Raw genomic sequence first — 25,259 nt, forward strand, 5'->3', positions numbered from 1 at the left:
CTTTAGTATTTTGTCAATTTCTGCTGTAGTAGTTGCTGAACTTGTTATTTCTGGTTGTGTAACTGTTTTATAATACTCTGGGACGACTGAATAAAATGTGACGATCATAGGATGGGCTAGGACCCGCTCCAGAAGGTTTCGTCTATGGACGATCCTTTTTTGCGTTTTTATAACGTAATTTTCTTTTTTAAGTTTTTTATTCAATTTGTGCCACGTTTGATTCTCATTTACTTAGTGTGTTACTGTTTCACCTAAATATTTAAATTCATGATCAGTTCCGATTCCCTGTCCTTGTATCGTAATTTTATTTGCAAGCGGTGGGTGAGTTAGCATAATCTCTGACTTTCTCTCAAATGATATTCTAAGGTCAATTTCCTGTGCTTTGTCTTGTACCGATTTAATTTATGGCCTGTTTCCTTGAACACTGTTGGCTTGGAGATCAAGTTCACCATCAAATTCCAAACTGTTTAAGCTTGCTTCATATTTCGCACTTCCAATTCATATACTCTTTGGGTTATCCTTGCATAAGTTTGTTATTGTGTATTCGAGTGAGCAGTTGAACAGTAATTATGATAGACAGTCACCTTGTCTTTAGCCTGTTTTTATGATGAAATTTCTTCTCTAGATTTATTTTCAGTACGGTGTACGTTACATTAAGTCCTACTAGTTGAACCGGTTTTCGATGGAGTCCCAGGTTCCTTAAAACTCTGAATATTGAAGCTCTTTGGAGACAGTCACATATTAATATATATTAAATTATAGACAACAGGAAAATAAGTACATTAACTGCGCAATTATAGAAAAGTCACAGTAAATGTGATAACCATCAAACTCCAACACTTGTCATCACAGTGGGAGGTCCCAAAACTTGCTCTGTGCCACCGTCTTCACACATGATCACTGGAGTACGGTCCGATGATGATCGACATCTGGTCGAAAGTGGTCACCATTCATGAATAAAACTGTTTTCATATGGTAAAAAGTGTTATGTTTACATTTTATTACTTGTAAAACTGAGAATTGCTGCTGTATTCGTCGGTTGGTTGGTTAGAAATGAATTAACTACCAAAGCAAATTACCAACACATTGTTATAAAGTAGAAACATGTCATCGGAGCTTACTATTTTGTTCGTTAGTTACTAGTTCCTGTTTCAACAAGTCCTCCGATTAAAATAATTGCACTGGTCAACGAATTGAAACTTTTTCTGCTTCTGGTTTATAATTGGCTGAATTTCCCTAATTCTGGAACAAGACTTTCACATTTCTGAAATATTAAATCATAATAAAATCGGTCATAATAAAATCGTATAGAATTTATTTCCACTATGAGGTGAACATTAACAAAACCAAAGAACGAAACATAAAACCCAATACTTCTTTAAACTATCATCAAATTACACAAATATTACGTATACATTCAAAAAAATATCTAAAATTATATGTTTTAATGTATAACTAAGTTTGACGTCAGTTTATTTGGAAAATGTAATGGGATGCTATTCTTTTATAAGATGTCAGATCAGTCTCAGTAATCGCTCATCACTGATTGGCTACAGCGTCCTCAAGAGCTGTTTGGTTAGGATGTCTTTCTTGGAGCATTCACAATGTTCATCACTAACTGCACCCAAAGTTTGTGGAAAAACATAGGTGAGATTGGAAAAATTGTGTTTTTAGTAACACTGTACATCCAACATATTGGTAAGTGTCTAACATTTCAGCCACTCTGGACATTTGATTCTCACCTGGTCACATGAGTTTTAACAAAGTCCCAGCGCGTAATTCGTCTGTACAGTATTAAATTTTTCGGTCAAATATTTTATGGTCCTACAACCACACCTTCTTTCAAATAGTCTTCACTTATCTTGGTGAAAAATCAGACGCTAGGGTGCCTGGTTCGATTCCGAGTCGAATGATTTGCTTTAGTGGGGAACTGGATGTTTGTATTGTCCTCCTCATTTCAGCTCATTTTCGTGGACACGGAAGTCCCCCGAAGTAGCTTCAAATAGAGAGAATAGCGTTAGGGTCTCATACTACCACATCTGTTTGTCAAGACGCCTTGTAAAACTCTTCGTCAGGTATAAATAAAAATCAGAGGTAGTATTACCTTTCATGAAACAAGTAATGGTTTCTTCTGACCATTTTCACTTTCAGTAACATATGTTTGTTTTATAGGCCATTCTGTGGCATTGTAATCGTTTTTGATGTTTCGAAATTTTCCTCAGACATAGGAAACAACAGTATTTTATGAAACGAGCCTCAAAACCTGTCAGTTGTGCAACTACTTTTAAATCAGCAATTCATCCACTCATCAATTTTATATGTTATTGCTTTCAGCAACAGGTCAATGGTTTCATACGAATACTTCTTATCCACTGAATCAGTCACAGGTACTGATGAAAGTTTATTCCAGTAATGCGACAACAGCGTTTCTAAAGGTATTGTTACGTGTATCAATAAGCAGTCACTGATCTCCAAGGCTTTTCTGGACTCACATATCTTGCATTAATTCATTCACGTGTACATAGATACAAACTGACACTATGTAACGCAAAAAATAGATAGTAATTTCATCTGATAATTTTTATTGATTGAATACATAATCGAGTGAAATTCGATTAACATATACATATAATTACTAATATCTCGAAAGCCTTACATGACATTACATTTCCACGGGCACATATTGATAATGAAACCGAAAGCATACGGGAATCTGTTTGTGACACACCAGATGTAACCGGTATTTGACGAATGTTATCAACCCAATAAACGCTGTTAGTAATTGGAAATTGTAAATGTCCAACAGATTGCATGGCTGGTCTTTCATGTTCTCTTTCATTAGCACAAAATTCTTATGTTGTTCTTTTTTGAGAGGAATATGTACAGGGAAAAGTTTAAGCTATTACGAAAAAAAGAATACTTTGGCAACAGTAACCGTCTATCGCTCAGATTTTAATTCAATTTCCATCACTTCGCTGTTTTGTATGATATTGATATGGATGTTTGACGACCTGTTTCGTCGGTGTGCTCTTGCTAAAGGTGAAGCACGGACAGCCATTAGGGTAATGAAACCGGCGAAATACAGCCAACTGTCACAATATGCTTCTGCGAGCTCTGGGACAACTGGAAAAAAATGATATTCATAGGAGGGGCTGGCTTATAAAAATAGCGGACGAGGAACCGCTCGGAAGGTTTTTGCAAGCATTCTGATAAGCTGACAAGGAATTCTGCTTTTTGCGAGCAAACTCATTTTGAAGACGCTGTAAACCCAAAGAATCATAACAGAATGATAACGTATTCCTAACCGAGAGAATAATTTGAAGTTCTGTTTCTACAATACGATGCACACCGCTATGATGTACAGGATATGTATACAACCTATGTCGTGTACTGTAAGAAAGTAATCACTTCGCTAAGAAGATATCTTTTGAGCCGACCAACTTACTGACGAAATTTATGACGCATGCGAATGAAGGCTCAAATTGGGTTGGGTTGGGTTGGGTAGTTTTGGGGAAGGAGACCAGACAGCGAGGTCATCGGTCCCATCGGATTAGGGAAGGATGGTGAAAGAAGTCGGCCGTGCCCTTTGAAAGGAACCATCCGGCATTTGCCTAGAGCGATTTAGGGATATCACGCTCAAATTGGGATCAGATTAATTTTCTCTGTGTTAGAACCCAATCACATTTCAATGACACTCAGTCAGGCACATTTCCATACATCAGTTATGATGATTTTGAAACTGGATAGATGAGAACATCAACTGTCATCCGGAAGTTCCCTTCTTACAAGAAGAATCTGTCATTACTGTTTCCGTACATTATTTACTTTCCGGTTTCATGTTTTTATTTTAAGGTCGAAAGTCTTGGATGGATGCCAATCATTTTTGCTTAAGTTTCCCAGTATCATAATTGCTTTCTAACTATCAACATCAACAATCTAGTATACATATTCGAACATTTGTCTAGGCAAACATTCCTTTCTTTTACACCTCTCCAAGTCAGCTGTCTCTACGATACAAGAAAATTGTACTGAAGAATGCCAACATCTGCTGCTGCATATTCGTTAACTTTAAAACCGAACGCTGTTTTATATGGAACGTATCTGAAGATACGAAAAGTTCTGGAACCTGCAGCTGAAATTGTATCTCTCTGCGTTCGTAGTACCCTGTGCGCACTTTAGACGACCAGCTGGAGACGAAGAGCCACATAAACGACATTACTTCCTGGGACTGTTCCTCATGCCACACTGACGTTCCTGGGGAATAATGGTGCTTTGTCTTGCTGAAGCTACAGACAGCGCGCCAACTGACCAGACCAATGTACGTGATTGGACTGATAGTCCTTTCATTTTTCACTGTTAAGAAACAACAGACTTAAAAGTTTTCACATCTGGGGTGTCACGGGAATTTGCTCCACAGCACTAAACTAGCAACAGATTTTTTACACTATGACCAGCCCACCTGCTCTTGCATTCAGACGGCTATTCTTGTTATCTACACCCTCTGTGTGCGGAAACTGTGTCTGGCGGTGGCAGTTTTCTCCGATTTCTACATCTACATCTACATCTACATGATTACTCTGCAATTCACATTTAAGTGCTTGGCAGAGGGTTCATCGAACCACAATCATACTACCTCTCTACCATTCCACTCCCGAGCAGCGCGCAGGAAAAACGAACACCTAAACCTTTCTGTTCGAGACCTGATTTCTCTTATTTTATTTTGATGATCATTCCTACCTATGTAGGTTGGGCTCAACAAAATATTTCCGCATTCGGAAGAGAAAGTTGGTGACTGAAATTTCGTAAATAGATCTCTCCGCGACGAAAAAGTCTTTGCTTTAGTGACTTCCATCCCAACTCGCGGATCATATCTGCCACACTGTCTCTCCTATTACGTGATAATACAAAACGAGCTGCCCATTTTTGCACCCTTTCGATGTCCTCCGTCAATCCCACCTGGTAAGGATCCCACACCGCGCAGCAATATTCTAACAGAGGACGAACGAGTGTAGTGTAAGCTGTCTCTTTAGTGGACTTGCTGCATCTTCTAAGAGTCCTGCCAATGAAACACAACCTTTGGCTCGCCTTCCCCACAATATTATCTATGTGGTCTTTCCAACTGAAGATGTTCGTAATTTTAACACCCAGGTACTTAGTTGAATTGATAGCCTTGATAACTGTACTATTTATCGAGTAATCGAATTCCAACGGATTTGTTTTGGAACTCATGTGGATCACCTCACACTTTTCGTTATTTAGCGTCAACTGCCACCTGCCACACCATACAGCAATCTTTTCTAAATCGCTTTGCAACTGATACTGGTCTTCGGATGACCTTACTAGATGGTAAATTACAGCATCATCTGCGAACAACCTAAGAGAACTGCTCAGATTGTCACCCAGGTCATTTATATAGATCAGTAACAGCAGAGGTCCCAGGACGCTTCCCTGGGGAACACATGATATCACTTCAGTTTTACTCGATGATTTGCCGTCTATTACTACGAACTGCGATCTTCCTGACAGGAAATCACGAATCCAGTCGCACAACTGAGACGATACCCCATAGGCCCGCAGCTTGATTAGAAGTCGCTTGTGAGGAACGGTGTCAAAAGCTTTCCGGAAATCTAGAAATACGGAATCAACTTGAGATCCCCCGTCGATCGGGGCCATTACTTCGTGCAAATAAAAGGCTAGCTGCGTTGCACAAGAACGATGTTTTCTGAAACCATGCTGATTGCGTATCAATAGATCGTTCCCTTCCAGGTGATTCATAATGTTTGAATACAGTATATGCTCCAAAACCCTACTGCAAACCGACCACTCACTGTGAACTCCTGTCGGTCACTAGTATGTGAACATGTTCGCACCATGTTTGTGTTGGGCTGTGGTCCCAGTGGCATCGGTATTGGTTGCCAGCCCACCATCGCCAGAAGTCGATCAATAAATTCGGCCTATTCTTTAGTTGCAGTATGTCCGACATACATCCACAATTACCAGATGGACGAATCCTTCAACATTTCCATAGTTTGAGACACTTGGCACATTGTAGAATTTTTTAACTGAAACGCCAACGAAATCATGTAGATGAAATATTTCTTTTTCTACCAACTCGTTCCTGATTTTTCGAATAACTGAGCTAATTTTACGAACACATGATAATACAGAAGGAAACGTTACATAACTTAAAAGAGAAGCGCTCTAAGTTCATGGTTTTGGATCACACACGCTTACACATGACGGCAGACAGATGTCATTCTCATTTGAAATTTAAAAAATAGTACCGATTTTCAGCTACGTTTCTCACGAATAGTGTGGGGTCTAAACATTAACGGAGTAGATTATTAAGTGGTGATAGTTTTCACTACATCACTAGTAGATTTTGTGCTTGTGTTTCAGTAACGTAGATGTTTCACAACTAAGCTACGAGACTAAAAGTTTCTGTATTTACAACCGTACTCCGCAAGTCAGCTGATGGTGTGTGGCGAAGGGAACTTAAGTACTACTGAAACATTCCCCTCCCCGCCTATTATTGTTCGAGTCAAGAAGGGTTAGTGGGAAAGACGATTGTTGGTAAACCACCCTGTGAACTCTAACCTCTCTTACTTCATAGTGTTTTCATAATATAGGGGTCTAGGGGTAGCGTCTTTGACATAATGAGAATATCCTCGGTCCCAACCGCCGCTTAAATATTGAATGAAATTCATCACCAACGGCGGCTGATGACTTCTGCGAAAATGGTCACCCTCATTTGATCAACGGTCTAGCCAAAATGGGTGGAGGAGCGGACAGAGGTTCAAGGCACTGTCTTGCCGTTGAAGTAAAACTGCCCCTAAAGGCGGAAGAATCAGCAATGATCGACGGCATGAGGATGCAGAAGGCAATGGACACCATAATGTGTTTACACAGTTCTTGTGGACTTTTACTGAAAAATGTCATGATGATTTCAGAATTGGCAAAAGATTATAGATAGTGCCCTATTCGGATCTCTGGCAGGAGAACGAGGTTGTGGAGTTCTCTTCTGAAGAACATGTTGCAAGGCATTTTATAATATTCGTGTCTGGGGAGTTTGGTGGCCAGCGGAAGTGTTTAAACTCAGAAGAGTGTTCCTAGAGCCACTCTGCAGCAATTCTGGACGTGTGGGGTGTCGCGCTGTCCTGCTGAAATTGCCCAAGGCCGTCGAAATGCACAATGGGCATGCATGATTGCGTACGTATATATCATCTGTCAGTCGTATGCACACGTATCAGGAGTTTTATTGCACACGCCCCACCCCATTACAGGGCCTCCACCAGCTTGAAGAGTCCATATTGACAGTCAGGGTCCATGGACTCATGAGGTTGTCTCCATACCCGTACACGCCGATATACTCGATAGAATTTAAAACGGGACACGTCTGCCCAGGCGACATGCTTTCAGTCACTCATCAACAATACAATGTCGATGTTGACGGGTGCAGGCCAGGCGTAAGGCTCGTGCAGTCATCAAGGGTATACGAGAGGGCCTTCGGCTCCTAAAACCCGTATCGATGATGTTTCGTTGAATGGTGCGCACTCTGACAGTTTTTGATGGCGCTGCATTGATATCTGCAGAAATTTGTGAAAGGGGTGCACTTCTCTCACGTTAAACGATTCTCTTAAGTCGTCGTTAGTCCTGTTATTGCAAGATCTTTTTCCGGCAGCAGCGATGACGGGGATTTTCTGTTTTAGTAGTATGCTGATACTCACGGTACACTCGTGAAATGGTTGTACGGGAATATACCCACTTCATCGGTACCTCGGAGATGGTTCAAATGGTTCAAATGGCTCTGAGCACTATGGGACTTAACATCTGAGGTCATCAGTCCCCTAGAACTTAGAACTAATTAAACCTATCTAACCTAAGGACATCACACACATCCATGCCCGAGGCAGGATTCGAACCTGCGACCGTAGCGGTCGCGCGGTTCCAAACTGCAGCGCCTAGGACCTCGGAGATTATGTGTCCCATCGGCCGTGCGCCTGCTACAACACCTCGTTCAAACTCACTTTAATAACCTGCCATTGTAGCAGCAGTAACCGATCTAACAACTGCGCCACATACTTGTTGTCTTATATAGGCATTGCCGACAGCGACGCTGTCTTCTGCCTGTTTACATACCTCTGTATTTGATTACCCATGCCTATACCAGTTTCTTTGGCGCTTCAGTCTAGTGTGAACCATAGCTGTATTAAAATGATTAATATAAATCAATTTTTCGTGCACGTCGATAGCGATCATGACTGGTCTGCTGCCGCTCCGTCCAGCAACACCAACTATATGGGCCGCCGAAACGCCCTCAGCTGCCCGTCACGGTCACACGTGCCCGGTGTCCGTGCTACCGCTCGCGCAAATCAGATAACGCTTGCGAGCAAAATCAGCCTTCCATGCTGAGTGAGACATGGTACATCCCACATATTGCAATTCTCGTGTACGCAACAGCGTTGGCCGGTATCTCTGTCTCATGAAGCTTTCGACCCTCCACTAACACAGCATTTCAGTCCTTTGCAAAAAATGGTTCAAATGGTTCTGAGCACTATGGGACTTAAAATCTGAGGTCATCAGCCCCTAGAACTTAGAAGTACTTGAACCTAACTAACCTAAGAACTTCACACACATCCATACTCGCGGCAGGATTAAAACCTGCGACGCCGGCCGAAGTGGCCGTGCGGTTAAAGGCGCTGCAGTCTGGAACCGCAAGACCGCTACGGTCGCAGGTTCGAATCCTGCCTCGGGCATGGATGTTTGTGATGTCCTTAGGTTAGTTAGGTTTAACTAGTTCTAAGTTCTAGGGGACTAATGACCTCAGGAGTTTAGTCCCATAGTGCTCAGAGCCATTTGAACCATTTTCAAACCTGCGACCGCAGCAGTCGCGCGGTTCCTGACTGAAGCGCCTAGAACCGCTCGGCCACCGAGGCCGGCTCAGCCCTTTGCAGTTAGGCATAATTTACGACTATTTTGCCTTCTTTCACTTGCGCGATCACTGGACTCGCATTCGGGAGGACGACGGTTCAATCCCGTCTCCAGCCATCCTGATTTAGGTTTTCCGTGATTTCCCTAAATCGTTTCAGGCAAATGCCGGGATGGTTCCTTTGAAAGGGCACGGACGATTTCCTTCCCAATCCTTCCCTAACCCGAGCTTGCTCTCCGTCTCAAATGACCTCGTTGTCGACGGGACGTTAAACACTAACCACCACCACCACCACTTACGCGATATTCTTCCAGACTGATTTTCACAACAAAGAATTAAAAATGCTTGTTTTCAATGGTAACAGCAGGAGTGCTGAGTCAAGTATACCTGCAGGCTGAAAGCTGGAAAATCGGTTAAGTCTACTAGCCAGTATACTTTCTTGAATGACTTTATGGTGTCTTTAACCGTCTCAGTTCGAATGTAGCATGTATGCTACACTGAACTTTTTTCTTCCAGCTCAGGGAATAAAGTACTCTCTCTTTTCTTGATTGCTCCATTCACAGGGTGGCAACTGTTGAAATAAAGTCGTCGTAACTTATAAACCATTTGCGCTAGGATGTTCAAATAGCACGGTTGGCCGCGGGGAATGATGCGAACTGTAGGGTTTGGTTTAGCGACGACGCCCCCTTTCATTTGGATGGGTTCGTCAGTAATCAAACTTAGCGCATTTGAATGACTGAGAACCTCTATTTCGCGATAGCGATGTCTCTTCACCTTCAACGGGCGTGCAATGTCCAGTCAAGGAATATTCGGTGCGATATTCCTTGGCGGCCGGTGTGGCCGTGCGGTTCTTGGCGCTTCAGTCTAGAACCGCGTGACCGCTACGGTCGCAGGTTTGAATCCTGCCTCGGGCATGGATGTGTGTGACGTCCTTAGGTTAGTTGGGATTAAGTAGTTCTAAGTTCTAAGGGGCTGATGACCACAGATGTTAAGTCCCATAGTGCTCAGAGCCATTTGAACAATTTTTTTGATATTCCTTGATGGCGAGTGCTTACCGAATGGTACGTGCAGGTTTTGGAAGCTGATTTCATCCCCATTATCCAAAGTGACCCGGATTTCGGCAAGATGAGTTTCATGCAAGACAGAGCTCGACCCCATAGAAGTAGGAGAGTAATGCCCTGGAAAGAGCACTTTGGGGACCGCAGAGGCCAGTGCCATGGTCATCGATTGGCCAACATATTCGCCGAATTTGAACTCATGCAACTCTTCTTTGTGGGACTATATTAAAGACACGGTGTACAGCATTAACCCCAAAACCACTGATAAGCTGAAAACAGTCATTTAGGAGGTCATCGACAGCATCGGTGTTCCGCCGCTTTAGCGAGTCAGGCAGAATATCGCATTTCGTCTGCGTCACATCATCACCAATGATGACAGGCACATCGAACACGTCATAATCTAAATCCGAATATCTTTACTGACGTTTCCATGATGAATGAAGTGTGTGCACGCCATAATTTGCAGTAATTAACGATCTTTTCAAATTGTTTAATAATTGTCAGCCTGTACCATAAACAATGTATTTTCTGTGTACCAAATGTTTTTGATTCTGCGTGTGTACGACAAACAAAGGTAATTTCAGTTCGCTTTTAGTAATGTTTAACTATAATGTGTCAGATCAGAACAACCTGTAATATGCTAATGCCTCCTACATTATCGACAACTGAGTGCTATATATAGTTCCCATGCAGCGCTGATACTGCAAGTACATTCGGCAACGACATAAATCTTCCACATTCCACTAATCCATTCCACTGGTACTGTTTTCGCAAGTCTTAGGTCCTTAATATTGAGTTTACAGAGAACTGCAAGTATTTCAGTTTTCTAACACGAATACGTTTCCTTTTAAGCAGGTCCTAAAAGTACAATAAATGACACCAATTTTTAAACTTACAACTTTAGTAATAGTTTGTCGCAAAACAATGGATTGATCACTAGTACACGGTAGGGTTCCCCCAATACGATAAAAAATTACGAATTTGTCTGCATTTTGAAGAAAAAGAGTAACGTTTAAGAAATTTTTTTAAATCTTAGAGAGTATAAATGCTTTAAATGGACCCTGTAATTGATTATTTAGAGTTACAATGGTAGACTAGAAAAGGTAAACACAACGTACCATTTTCAGACGTGATTTTCTTCAATTAGTTAAGAGTGATTCAAAATTTGATACACATGTGATATTGTTCTACACACTGAAGCTGGGAAGCTGAGGTCTTAAACATCAGATAGAGAGCACTCAGAGCGATTCATATGCATAGGTGGGATTTTTCTGTGGTGATATTTCTATGACATTTATGGCACTAAACCTATGTCCGACTCAGCTGCACAAATTTCTTTACTTGACTTACCCCATTTTTAATACTATGAAGTTAATCAGTAGTGGGTAATAGCTGTTAACAGCTGTACTTAATACACTGACACTAATACAAAAATACGACTAACGAAAACAGTATCATTGTCTTATTATTTTATGAACGTCAACAAGACGGTTAAATACAAAGCAGGTTCCTCATTTGATATTTTACACCCCAGCAGCAGCCCAAGGAATTGGCAATTTTTCTATCATATTACTCTTATTAACAAGAGAAGTCTCTCTTCCATTCCATTTTAAAACTTTTTTGTGTTTGTACACATACCATGGGCGCCCATACAAGAATTCTGAATAATTTGGAAGACGAATGGTGAGTTTTAAGTTGCCATGAAGGCTCAAGTTTCTTCGTGTCAAAAACCAACGTAATACCGACTTTTAAATCTTTTCTTGAAAGAAAAACAATTGATTGCACTATATTTTTTTTTCCTTTCGCTGTGAGGGGGTGTTGCATCTTCCTTGTCCACAGGACCCCCCTTTCTCCCTGGTATGGGGGCCCTTGACACAGAGTCTGGGGCCATAACTTGTAGGTCATTATCCATTACCTATTGTATGGTGTAGACATATATATAGCCGTATGAATTCAGCTTCCCCCTTCGGAATTTAATGGAGATATAATTCTCTACGCCTGCGTATGCTGGAACAGTCATTACAATAGAGCGTAGTGTGGTTTCTCCAAAGGGATCGACATAATGCAAGGTGTCGTCAGTTTTCAGAGAGATGTTGGAATCAGAGTAACTCTCCTCAGATGTTTTTCCTTTTGTTTGGTCACCACTCATTTGGTCACCGGCATAGGTTTCTAGCACTCCTGAATTTGCTTCACTCCCTTATTTTTTTGTTTGGAGACTTTTCTTTTTCGTCAATGAGTTTATTTCTGTTGGTGTGGTGACACGCTGTTGCTGGGCGGAGTGGCCGAACGGTTCTAGGCGCTTCAGTCTGGAACCGCGCGACCGCTACGGCCGCAGGTTCGAATCCTGCCTCGGGCATGGATGTGTGTGATGTCCTTAGTAAGGTTTAAGTAGTTCTAAGTTCTATGGGACTGATTACCTCAGAAGTTAAGTCCCATAGTGCTCAGAGCCCCTTTTTTTTCACACGCTGTTGTATTGCTGGCGTGTGGGAAGGGCGGCGAATCCGCAGTACACCGCTGTGTGCTGGTTGCTTGGCCTTAAGCGCCGCCTGTATCATACATATTTCGCAATTGCGCATATCATATTCCGTGATTATATTGACTATTTAATTGCAATCTATACAATAAATATTGCAATAATGAATACTTCAGCACGTAGAGCACCATTTTCTGTTTGTATAACAGTAATTCAGTAGGTACATAGCCAACGTTTGCGTAAATATGGCGAATTTCTAGAACCATACGAACATTTATTTTCAGTTTGGGAGTGCACAGTTAATTTTTACTTGCAAAATGAAATTTCTAGCGAAAAAGAAATGACTACCAACTATTCTTAAGCAGTGGCAGCATAACCAAGAGTAGGAACATTTCTGATTGGTGTGGCTTTTGTATCAAGACACTGGATATGTCATTTTTTGAGTGTGTTGTTTATATTAGTTTTAGTACACCCTATCATAAGTTTTTCACTCATTAAATGTAGCCTCAGGACTGAAAAGGATACTTATCTCCAGTTTGTGCAAGATTACAGACAACGACAATTGTGGTTACCGGATTTGGGACAGCTGGAGCGAGCGTTAAACCGAGGCATGCCCTCCGCCGCGGGGTCAGCGGAACTGCCCGCTTCACCTGGTTGCCACTCGTGCCCTGTCCACCCAGCCGGTATTGATGAGCAGTAAAAATAAACCCTGCGGCTGGGGCTTGTTGGTCGGCAGTGGGCGGCCATTTGTGCGGCCAGGTGAGTGGAGAGGGCGGGAAGGAGGGGATGCTTGCTTCAATTCGGCCCCCGCAGTCGCAGTGCTGGCGGAATTCGCGTCCTGGCAGCCGCCGCAATATCCCTGGAGACTGGAGGGCCGAGGAGGTGGACGGTCCTGTATTTTCAGCGTCCGGCTGCAGTCGTGGTCGTTCCACAGAGTTACGTCTGCCCCCAACAGGCTGTCTGAGGCTTCCCTACACGGGTACGCCGCACAGGTGGCCGCCATTTCGGGAGCCGTTTCAGCGGTAACTCCCCAGGCACTGGTTGCTCCAGTTCTTATTGTCGCTGGTGGACAACGTACGAACGCCACACCAAACCACGAGCACAGTAGGCGCGACAAGGTCGTACCGTACGTGATGTATTGCCACACCATTCCAAAGTTCCAATTTAATGATTTCTTCTTTGAGTGGGATATCTTATAAACAAAATAGTGTACATGACAGTTTGATTAATTATACGTGGTGTTACAGTTAAGCTGTTCGACTCAAATACATCTGCCACAATTTAAAATATCGTAATTCCGTTTTCACTATATTGTGGGATACATCCCACTAAACTACTTATTTTCGTTAAGATAATTACAGAGTTATTGTTACCAATTACACATTTTCACATCGAAATATGCTAATTTCTGCTGGTAGTGCTGTAGTCTCGAAAGAGCACTCAGACGGCATTTAATTTTGCAAAACCCGATTTGTAGTTGCAGAGAATTTACAATACTTGGAATTCAGGATTTGGCTTCTTCTGCTTGCTTTATACGCTAACAGTCTTGGTTTGACCTACCTTTTAATATTGCCGCATTACTTTTAATAACGACGTTACTGTGGGCAACATTGTACTGGGTGGCTGTAATTCAAGTGCAGCTACTCATGGAGTTCCAGTGAGGGCTGTGATTGTCGTATGGCAGCGAAACTTGATAGATGTGCTAATGCGTTAATTCGGATCCGATTTACGCCGGAAAAATATTGGCAAAAATTGTGGCAACCAGTAAATGTGGTATTCGCCGACGTGTCCGGTGCTCATGTTGAAAAAATTATGGAATATGGTCATTGCTAATAAAATCAACAAAATGCCCTTCTCACTTGTTTTACCTTTTCTGCCCGTCTCCCGCTTATAATCCTTCACATATGCAAACATTTACGTACGTCTTCCTTGTGTCTACAGTGCCAGATTTGCACCCCGTGCCCAATACTAGGACTATTTTTTTCCGCTGTGAATCGGTTCCGTATAAACGCATTAGCGTATCTACCAGGTTTCGCTGCATACGATAATCACAGCCCAAATTGCGAGTAGCTACACTTTAATTATACCCACCCAGTTTTAGGCAGAGATTCTGCAGGGTTATCGTTGTTAACGTTTAAAAACGTCTGAAGCGAGTAGATGAACCCGAGACAAGTTAATTATTGCAAGACACACGGGGGCGCAAATGTCGGGAAATACCCCAAAAGTTGATCCCAAATACTGAACTCGTCATTAGATAACGCGTGTCTCACCGCATGGGCAACGGTAGAGAGTACCGGTCCGTCGCAGCTGATTATCCATACCCAATCCAACTATTCACACCGGTGTAGCACTGGGCCCACGGGCGCGGCTTTAGCACGTAGAGCTTAGGGTTCGAGTCTTCCATCTGGCGGGTAGTATTTGTTTCTCTTTGGTTAATTATGTGCTTACAGAGAGGAAAGATTTCTTATTTGTTATTTACCAGTCTCCCTATCTCAGCTGGTTTATTGCAAAATGCAGCACAGCAAAAACCATACGCCACAAGTATATCAGTATAAGCTTCTGGATTCCGCCGTTATCAGTAAGTGATCTAAGTTTTATTTACTAAATAATTTATGTAAACCAAAAAAGAAGGGAGAAAAGGAAAAAAAGACAAAATAAGAACAGCTTTTTCTTGGTTACAGTGAGGATAACAATTTAGTAACAGGTCACATTTACAAAAGGTGTTGGAAAATGGCACCGTTTGCTCACTTGCAACTATAGCATTGCTCGATAGTTCCTTCACGCTCAAGGCCAACCACTGCATATTCAGCGAAGTACGTGATCTGGTGACGCCGCATGTTTCTCATCCATTTTTGGGGTATTAGACATTTGCTACCCCATGTGTCATATTAGTTTACTTACTTCATCGTCATCTACATCGCTTCAGGGGTTTTTAAACGTTTATAAGATTTATACTGTATAGTAAGCACGATCTCAGGACTGTTGTTAGTCACCTGAATCCGGTAATCTACAAAATGGTGTCACTTCTTACAAGTAATACTATGGAAAGCTGGACACTGTAAGTTTCTGCTATGAGATAGCATTGTTTAATACGAGGATTTACAGCCAACTAACTCTTCAAAATCCCATACACAGCATGAAGCACAAGCGAAGGAGTTTAGTAAGCTTATTGTTAATAGTTTATTCGATAATGGAAAGAAAATGTTTTGAAAATAGAAAGCCCCTTGAGCACCCCTCAGCAGGGTTGTTACCCAAAGTAGTGTGTGTGTCTCATAGAATCTATTCCACGAAGTCTCCCAGCCATTATCAATGCTAATTGATGTACTGGACGCTGTAAGGTAGCCCATTGTAAATCCTGCGTGTATTTTGCTATATCACACAAACCCTCATTAACAGGTGTTTACATGAGTACTTGTTTATCCGGTAAAGCGGCAATTCCATCTTTTACGAATACATTCCTCTGGAACCGCTTTCTCTTCCAACTAATTTTGGCCACCGTTAACTGTTATGATTCGGCCCACCACAATCTATTTTCTCCTCATCTCAGGGTATCTCTTACAGGAACGGCCTCAATTATTTGTGCATGTACTTAAGTTCTCTACTTCCCCAAAAGCTTCGACTTTTGCCTTTCTGTTTTTCACGCAGTGCATAACTGATACATTCATAAATTTCATTCACAAATTAATGCCTATGTGTCACTGAAGTTGACCTCTCTTTCCTAGTGCGCCGATCAAGTCATCCTCGCCTCGTCCGTAATACGTTACATTTAGTGCAAAACGGCAGAATATGTTTACTTCGTCTCCTAATAGGAGTATGAATGCAACACTATTTCATCTCGGCTAATTTAGGTTGAGAAAATGCGGAATTTGTTGTGAGAAATAGGAAATATTTTTGCTTTAGCCCCTAAAGTTTCTTGGAGTTCTGACAGGGGGTGTACAGAACAGGGTCTGTACTTTAGGTAACGTTCCAACCAGAAAGCTGTCATGGAGTTCCTTTTGGCAGAAAACCGGAGCATGGCAGATACTCGTAGGCGCTTGCTGGGTTTATACGCAGATGTGGCAGTCAATCAAACCACGATGATCGATGGGCGAGGCGGTTGTTGTTATAGCAACAAGCGAGTGCAAACTGGTCCGATCTCCCACGTGGCGGTTAGCTGTACCCAGCTGTAACACATGCCTTGCAGGACAGTGCGGTCACTCTCATTCGAGGTGACCGACGGATCTCAATGATACATCTCGTTGCTCAACTGGACGTCTCCGTTGGTAGTACCGACACAAAGACGCATCAAAGTGGTGTGCCCGCTTTGTTCCTCGCCGCCTAACGAGCGACAATAAAGTGTCCAGCGTGTTCGTCGCCACAGAATTGCAGACGATGTTCTCTTTCTGCATGACAACACAAGCGCACACATAGTTCTGTGCACTAAATGGTAGTTCAAAAAACTTAATTTGACTGTTCTTCCCCACCCACTCGACAGCCCTGATCTCGCACTTTCCGACTTCCATCTGTTTTTTTTCTTGTTTTTTTTGTGGTACCTAACAAAAAGAAATAAAACAAAAGCATAGTCATTCCTACGGGGCACCACCACTTGTGTCCCTGGCAAACAAATATGAACTCTTATCTCTTCAGGCGTTGCCTTACTAACTATACGTAACCAACCCCATCAAAAATGTGAAGAATGTTGTGTCTAGACAAGACAGCCTAGACACAATGAGAGGAAGCCGAAAGGCACGCGCCAAGCCAAAGCAGGGTGCGTGAGGTCTGAAACAGCATACGTAATGAATGCTATAAAGAAAAGTACGTAGCTTCTGGAATACTTAACTTTAATCCATCCTTTAGGTACATCTGGAGATTGTGGCGATACAAGTGAGACTCTTTAGATACATGCAATGTTACTAATGGCGCCTTGCTAGGTCGTAGCCATTGACTCAGCTGAAGGCTATTCTATCTATCTGCTCTGCAAATGAGCGAGGCTTCGTCAGTGTGCATCGCTAGCTAAGTCGTCCGTACAACTGGGGCGAGTGCTATCCCGTATCTCGAGACCTGCCTTGTGGTGGCGCTCGGTCTGCGATCACACAGTGGCGACACGCGGTTCCGACATGTACTAATGGCCGCGGCCGATTTAAAACTACCACCTAGCAAGTGTGGTGTCTGGCGGTGACACCACAAAGAAACTATACTATATGAGACTGACGTGTGTGTCCCAACCCACAAATGAAGGGAAGGTGGGAAGGGTATTTCTAGTAGGGTGCGAAGCCTTTTTAATTTTATTTTCATTTTTTAGTTTTTTTTCTCGTTACATAGATATCAATTTGTGTGCAGTCATAAATAGTCGAGCCTGTAAAACTATAACAGAATGAAGACAATATCGAAGATAGTGAACATAAAAACTTCCTGGCAGATTAAAACTGTATGCCGGAACGAGACTCGAACTCGGGACCTTAGCCTTTCGCGGGCAAGTGCTCTACCAACTGAGCTACCCAAGCACGACTCAAGCCCCGTCCTCACAGCTTTGCTTCTGCCAGTACCTTGTCTGCTATCTTCCAAACTTTTCAGAAGCTCTCCTGCGGTACTGATAGAAATAAAGCTTTGGGGACAGGGTGTGAATCGTGCTTGGATAGCTCAGTTGATAGAGCGCTTGCCCGCGAAAGGCAAAGGTCCCGAGTTAGAGTCTCGGTCCGGCATACAGTTTTAATCTGCCAGGAAGTTTCGTATCAGCGCACACTCCGCTACAGGGTGAAAATCTCATTCTGGATAGTAAACATAAATAACATGAAAATAAATTTACCACTTCGTAGTCAGGTAGATAGGTGGAAAGAATATATTGAAAACCTCTATGAGAATGACGATTTGTCTGATGTGACAGAAGAAGAAACAGGAGTCGATTTAGAAGAGATAGGGGATCCAGTATTAGAATCGTAATTTAAAAGAGCTTTGGAGGACTTACGGTCAAATAAGGCAGAAGGGATAGATAACATTCCATCGAATTTCTAAAATCATTGGGGGAAGTGGCAACAAAACGACTATTCACGTTGGTGTGTAGAATATATGAGTCTGACGATATACCATCTAACTTTCGGAAATTCCGAACACGGCAAGAGCTGACAAGTGCGAGAATTATCGCACAATAAGCTTAACAGCTCATGCATCGAAGCTGCTTACAAGAATAATGTACAGAAGAATGGAAAAGAAAATTGAGAATGCGCTAGGTGGCTTTAGGAAAAGTAAAGGGACGAGAGAGGCAATTCTGACGTTACGGCTAATTATGGAAGCAAGGCTAAAGAAAAATCAAGACACTTTCATAAGATTTGTCGACCTGGAAAAAGCGTTCGACAGTATAAAATGGTGCAAGCTGTTCGAGATTCTGAAAAAAGTAGGGGTAAGCTATAGGGAGAGACGGGTCATATACAATATGTACAACAGCCAAGAGGGAATAATAAGAGTGAATGATCAAGAACGAAGTGCTCGTATTAAGAAGGGTGTAAGACAAGGCTGTAGCCTTTCGCCCCTACTCTTCAATCTGTACATCGAGGAAGCAATGATGGAAATAAAAGAAAGGTTCAGGAGTGGAATTAAAATACAAGGTGAAAGGATACCAACGATACGATTCGCTGATGACATTGCTATCCTGAGTGAAAGTGAAGAAGAATTAAATGATCTGCTGAACGGAATGAACAGTCTAATGAGTACACAGTATGGTTTGAGAGTAAATCGGAGAAAGACGAAGGTAATGAGAAGTAGTGGAAATGAGAACAGCGAGAAACTTAACATCATGGTTGATGGTCACGAAGTCAATGAAGTAAAGGAATTCTGCTACCTAGGCAGTAAAACAACCAATGACGGACGGAGCAAGGAGGACATCAAAAGCAAACTCGCTATGGCAAAAAAGGCATTTCTGGCCAAGAGAACTCTACTAACATCAAATACCGGCCTTAATTTGAGGAAAAAATTTCTGAGGATGTACGTCTGGAGTACAGCATTGAATGGTAGTGAAACATGTGGGAAAACCGGAACAGAAGAGAAGCGAAGCATTTGAGATGTGGTGCTATAGACGAATGTTGAAAATTAGGTGGACTGATAAGGTAAGGAATGAGGAGGTTCTACGCAGAATCGGAGAGGAAAGGAATATGTGGAAAACACTGATAAGGAGAAGGGACAGGATGATAGGACATCTGCTAAGACATGAGGGAATGACTTCCATGGTGCTAGAGGGAGCTGTAGCGGGCAAAACCTGTAGAGGAAGACAGAGATTGGAATACGTCAAGCAAATAATTGAGGACGTAGGTTGCAAGTGCTACTCTTAGATGAAGAGGTTAGCACAAGAAAAGAAATCGTGGCGGGCCGCATCAAACCAGTCAGTAGACTGATGACAAAAAAAAAAAAAAAAAAAAAAAAAAAAAAAAATCAGGCTTCCTCCTAGCGCCTGCGCCCGCTGATGATAAAGATAGTTCGTTCTGACCTCACCTACTACTGCCTGGAACATTCCAACTGCATGGGCGGACTGTGAAAGGCACTCCATAGGTAGTTTGCGAAACATCGTCGATATCTGGTATGTCTGGCAATAGCATGATGTCTTTCTTGCAAATAGAGCCAGAAGTCAAGTAAATTCTTTTGGCCGTCACGATAGAGGTAATGGACCGCATGACCACGTATCCAGGCGACGGAGTTGGTGCGAGTCTTGGGGTAAAATGTCTCATCCGGAAACAATAACGTGCGTGCAGATATATTCTCCGGCGTAAGTCGCAAGAGATAAGGCAGCATCTGCCGCACTAGGTGCCAAACCGGCGCCGCCTCTCCACAGCTGAGACGGTGCTCGTCAGGATCTACTGTATCACAATACACACAATTGGGAGATTCTGCCATGTAGATATTGTAGAGACGTTCTTCCATCACCAGTTTCCCATTAACGACTTCGTACTATTGGGAAACAACACCGGAATCAAGCATGGCATCGTGTACATTCTTCCACACCACGCACCATCGTACATAAGGACATTTATTTCGACTACATTTAGGGGATGGCGTTGCAGCAAGCCGTGATATAGGCACCGAGTTGTTGCCATATCTTCGGCGCAATAAAGGCTGCACTCCGCAGGAACAAGTACGTGAATTATGGGGAGGTTACTAATGCAGCAAGACCATGGTTCCGCCGTCGATCAGAAGAGCTGTACTATGTGGGCATATAAGGTCTCTCACGAAGATGGCCTAAGACCGTCGCATTGAAAACTGAGGTTTTGTAGTCAAAAGAATTGACGAATAAAATGGTGTGCTGTAATCCTCAATAAAGCGAACCTGCATTCAGAAAAAAACTTGTTGCATTGTACGAGGGCTATTCGGAAAGTAAGGAACGATAGGTCGCTAAATGGAAACCACAGAGAAAATCAAAACTATTTTATTTGCAACAGTTGTATACAGCTTCCAGCTACTTATCACCATAGCCGCCGAGTCGACTGAAATGCTCGTCTCGTTGTACCAACTTTGCAATACCCTCGTTGTAGAAGGCTGCCAGTGCTTTCCACCAATTCTCTAGGCTGGCCTACAGCTCGTTGTCTGCCCCAAAATGTTGTCATCATAGCCAGCAGTTCATGTGAGCAGAGATAATACTCAGAGGGAGAAAATTACGGGCTGTATTGTGGATAATCAAACATTTCCATTTGAAAAAAGATGCAGGAGCATCTTCATTGCCCCTGCAGAATGCGGCTGAGAATTGTCTTAAAGAAGAAAATGCACGACAGATATATACTAATGTTGGCTGCATATCTTCAGGCGAAACTTCTCACCAGGCCCTCGCACTTGGTGGGACACACTATTGTTCTAGGTATCTTTATGTACTCCCTGTGTGCTCAGAACTAAAAATAATGACGTAGCGCGATCGACGTGCATACTAGTGACACTGCCCAACACACCTGTGCAAAACTTCATTGGATTTTCGCTGTGGTTTCCATTTAGGGACCGATCGTTCTTTACTTTCCGAATAACCCTCGTATATAGAACGCCCCTCGTGGAACTCTGCTTACTGTTTGTTCAGGTAAAGATACACCTCGAAAACGTCGTTATTCTGGATTTGGTTGCCACTCAATGGGTTCTTCATCGGTGTACAGAGGAAGACGTCGCTGTGTCGCTTGTCAGGCGAATAATGAGAGTGAAGCAACGTTTGATTTATGACTGTGCCCTGTGCAGAATGAGCAAAGGAAATGTCGAGGAGCAAAACTTGGTCAAATTGTACGCCAGACAGAGCTTTCGACTGACTGTTATGTACTTGTGTACTTTATACAACTCTCCGTCTTTGAGATATTTCTTCTCGTACAGATATCTAATCTGTCCACGTTTAGTCTATCAGGGATTCGAGCGAGAAATAAACATACTGGCGAGCGACGTCAAACCATGGCTGGCACACTTCCAGCTGACAGCCTAAGTTGGAAGAACTTCCGCCGCCTGGCGTATTCCAAATCGTTGATGCGCAGGGTGTTTAACTGCGGGGCAGCCAGGAAGAAGCGGAATGAGTACGGAATGCGGGCGAGTGATCCCTGACTGGATGGCGGGCTGTTGGGCCTTTCGCCTATTGAACCCGCTGTCTGCAGCTGGTCTGTTGAGTGGTCTTAATTCTGAGCACAGTACACTCCTGGGCCTATGGTACGGAGGAGGGCACATTTTTATTTGCTGGGTTCTGTTGTGGTTGTAATGAGCAGGAGAAATAATTAAACGGCCAAGAAATAAGAACAGTGATTGTCGGATACTGATTATAACTCGTTGCAGGTTTGGTTGCCTTGTACACGTATTTCTTCATGTGCACATATTATTTGTAGGACTATGTGTTAAATATCTGACACACATGGGAGAAAGGCTACGACACTGTTGCACGCATTGCTCATAGGAAGCTAATGTTGTAACCTAACATTAAGCTAAATGTACTCTATCTCTTAGAACAATATTTTTCTCGCGTTAGTTGGACATGTAAGCTTTTTATGATTACCTTAACAGTCGCTAAGCAACATCATTCTTACGTTTTCTTATTTTCCTACCGAAAGCAACTTATTCAATTGTACTTTGAATAATGGATGATTTCTGAAGTCAGTCTTTTCAGATCAGCTGCCGGCCTTTGCTGTTTCCTCAACCACGAGCTGGAAAACCTGTTTGAATAGCTGAAAGACGTACTGGCTAGTGTAACTTTAATGGGATGTTACCTGTTAAGCTGTTGAATAATTAGCGAGAAATGTTTTCTTAAATGGGGGTCAATTATCAGTCATTGAAATAACTGAGCGTTTCATGTTTCGTAAATAATACAGGTTGCGATTATTACAGTAGATGCTTTTTAAGTTAATTCTTCGATATAGTTGGCTGTTAGTTCATGTCGAATTGAATTTTATTCTGTCAGGCTATGGCCAGTTTAAATGTGACTACGTGATTACGCAAGCTGAGAAAGCAATCAGTCGCTCCACCCTTTTATTTTATTGGTCCAGATTACTGCTACGACCTTTGAAAACGCGTACGAATTTAGTATTTAGAGTAGAATATCAGAAACAGAGAGCTTTAAATTATCTTGATTCGAGTGTCTACAATAACAATAACCACACCGAGAAAAAATATTAAGAAATCTTCTTTCATATGTGCTGTAATTGATAGGACTTTATGCTACGCATATAAACATAAACTGACACTCTTCAAAGATATTGCCCACAGGGCTCATTCCTGCTAAGTCATTAAATCAAAGAGGGATAAATATTTTTGACACAAGTTTAATAAACAGGATGGAAGCGGCGGTATGAAACAGAAGAAAACAAAACGAGAAGAAATATCAGAAACATAAATTGACGAGGTTATTTAAAGACAAAGATGAGAAAATTGCATTGAAGACAGACAACAAACTGGAATGGGGTCTGGAGACAATACTAGCACAGAGGAGACCTCGTTGGAGAAAGAGAAAGTTTAAAAAAATAAAGCGTCAAGAGTGTGGTATGAAGTGTGTGTAACAAACGGGAAGAATAAAATACGGTTTAAAGAGCATAATACTGTAGAGGATTATGACCGACTGCGTCGGAGCTCCTCGAGAATGAGTTGACATCGCAGACAGCATAAATGTATTGTACTTTGAGGTTCAGCGCTGATTGCTGTCAAATTTAGAGGAAATAAATATTGTTCACGCTTTAAGAAGGAGTACGTCAGAATGGTATATGAGAAGACAGAACTTTCTCGAAGACCTTTCTGGGCTCACTTCAGCGACGTACTCCTCGGGAAGAAGATACCAACTTATTCGAATTGGAGACGCTATACGTTTTCGGTTGGTCATTTTGCAGAGGCCTAGTATGGGTATCTAGAATTTACTTGGGCTTGAAATACAATCTTCATAGAGTTTATTATATACAGTAGAACACTGTGGCCTATGGCATATCCTTTGCCATAAAGTACTGTGTTCGGGAGGTTAAATCGGCAGCTTATAGTTTACCACTGAACCTTGGGAGTAAAAAACGCCAACATGAGATGTCCTAGGAATGTTTTATGTTTGACAGTCCATGTCTGCTGCCACGTTTTTACTTTCTATGATGGCTAATGGCACAGAAGCTTTAAGGTTTGTTGTATAAGATAATATCACATCATAAAATGTCTTGCATCCCTCTCTTTCCAGAACTCCTGAAGATAGGTGTTGACTGTGGATAGTCTGTCACAGAAATAGTCACTTTGACAGGGATGTCACTAAACCCCCCCCCCCAAAAAAAAAAATCATGCATGAGCAATGCCTATTAGACGGAGAGGGTCCGACAGCCGATCAGTTCCAGTCAATACACCAGGAAGAAGGTACACGGCTCTTATTGTCTGTAGTTTAGCCTTGCCTAGATGGTCAATATGGCGGTTCGATCGCGTCCGCTTTGTTACTTCGTGCCAGGAAGGGCTCTCAATATGGGAAGTGTTCAGGTGTCTCGGAGTGAATCCAAGCGATGTTGTTCGGGCATGGCGGCGATAAGAGAGACAGGGACAGTCGATGACAAGCCTCGCTCAGGCCACTCAGTGGCTACTACTGCAGGCTCGGAGGAATCCTGACAGCAACGCCGCCATGTTGAATAATGCTTTTCGTGCAGCCACAGGACGTCGTGTTACGACTAAAATTGTACGCAATAGGCTGCATGTTGTGCAACTTTACTCCCGACGTCCACATCGAGGTCCATCTTTGCAACAACGACACCATGCAGCGCGATACAGATGGGCCCAATAAAATGCCGAATGGACTGCTAAGCATTGGCATCACGTTCTCCTTACCGATGAGTGTCGCATATGCCTTCAACCAGACAATCGTCGGAGACGTGTTTGGAGGTAACCCGGTCAGGCTGAACTCCTTAGACACAACGTACAGCGAGTGCAGCAAAGTGGAGGCTTCCTGATATTTTGGGGTGGCATTATGTGGGGCCGACGTACGCCGCTGGTGCTCATGGTAGTCGCCGTAACGGTGTACGGTACGTGAATGCCATCCTCCGACGATTGTGCAACCATATCGGCAGCATATTGGCGGGGCATTCGTCTTCTTGGACGACAATTCTCGTCCATATCGTATACATCTTGTGAATGAATTTCTTCAGGATAAGGACATCGATCGACGAGAGTGGCCAGCATGTTCTCCAGACATGAATCATAGGAACATGCAGCGGATAGTTTGAAAAGGGCTGTTTATGGACGACGTGACAAAGAAACCACTGTGAGGGATCTACGCCGAATCACCGTTGAGGAGCGGGACAATCTGAACCAATAATGACTTCATGAACTAGTGTATAGTATGCCACGACGAATACAGGCATGCATCAATGCAAGAGGA

Source organism: Schistocerca serialis, chromosome 9 (assembly GCF_023864345.2).
Source record: "Schistocerca serialis cubense isolate TAMUIC-IGC-003099 chromosome 9, iqSchSeri2.2, whole genome shotgun sequence".
Classification (NCBI taxonomy): domain Eukaryota; kingdom Metazoa; phylum Arthropoda; class Insecta; order Orthoptera; family Acrididae; genus Schistocerca; species Schistocerca serialis.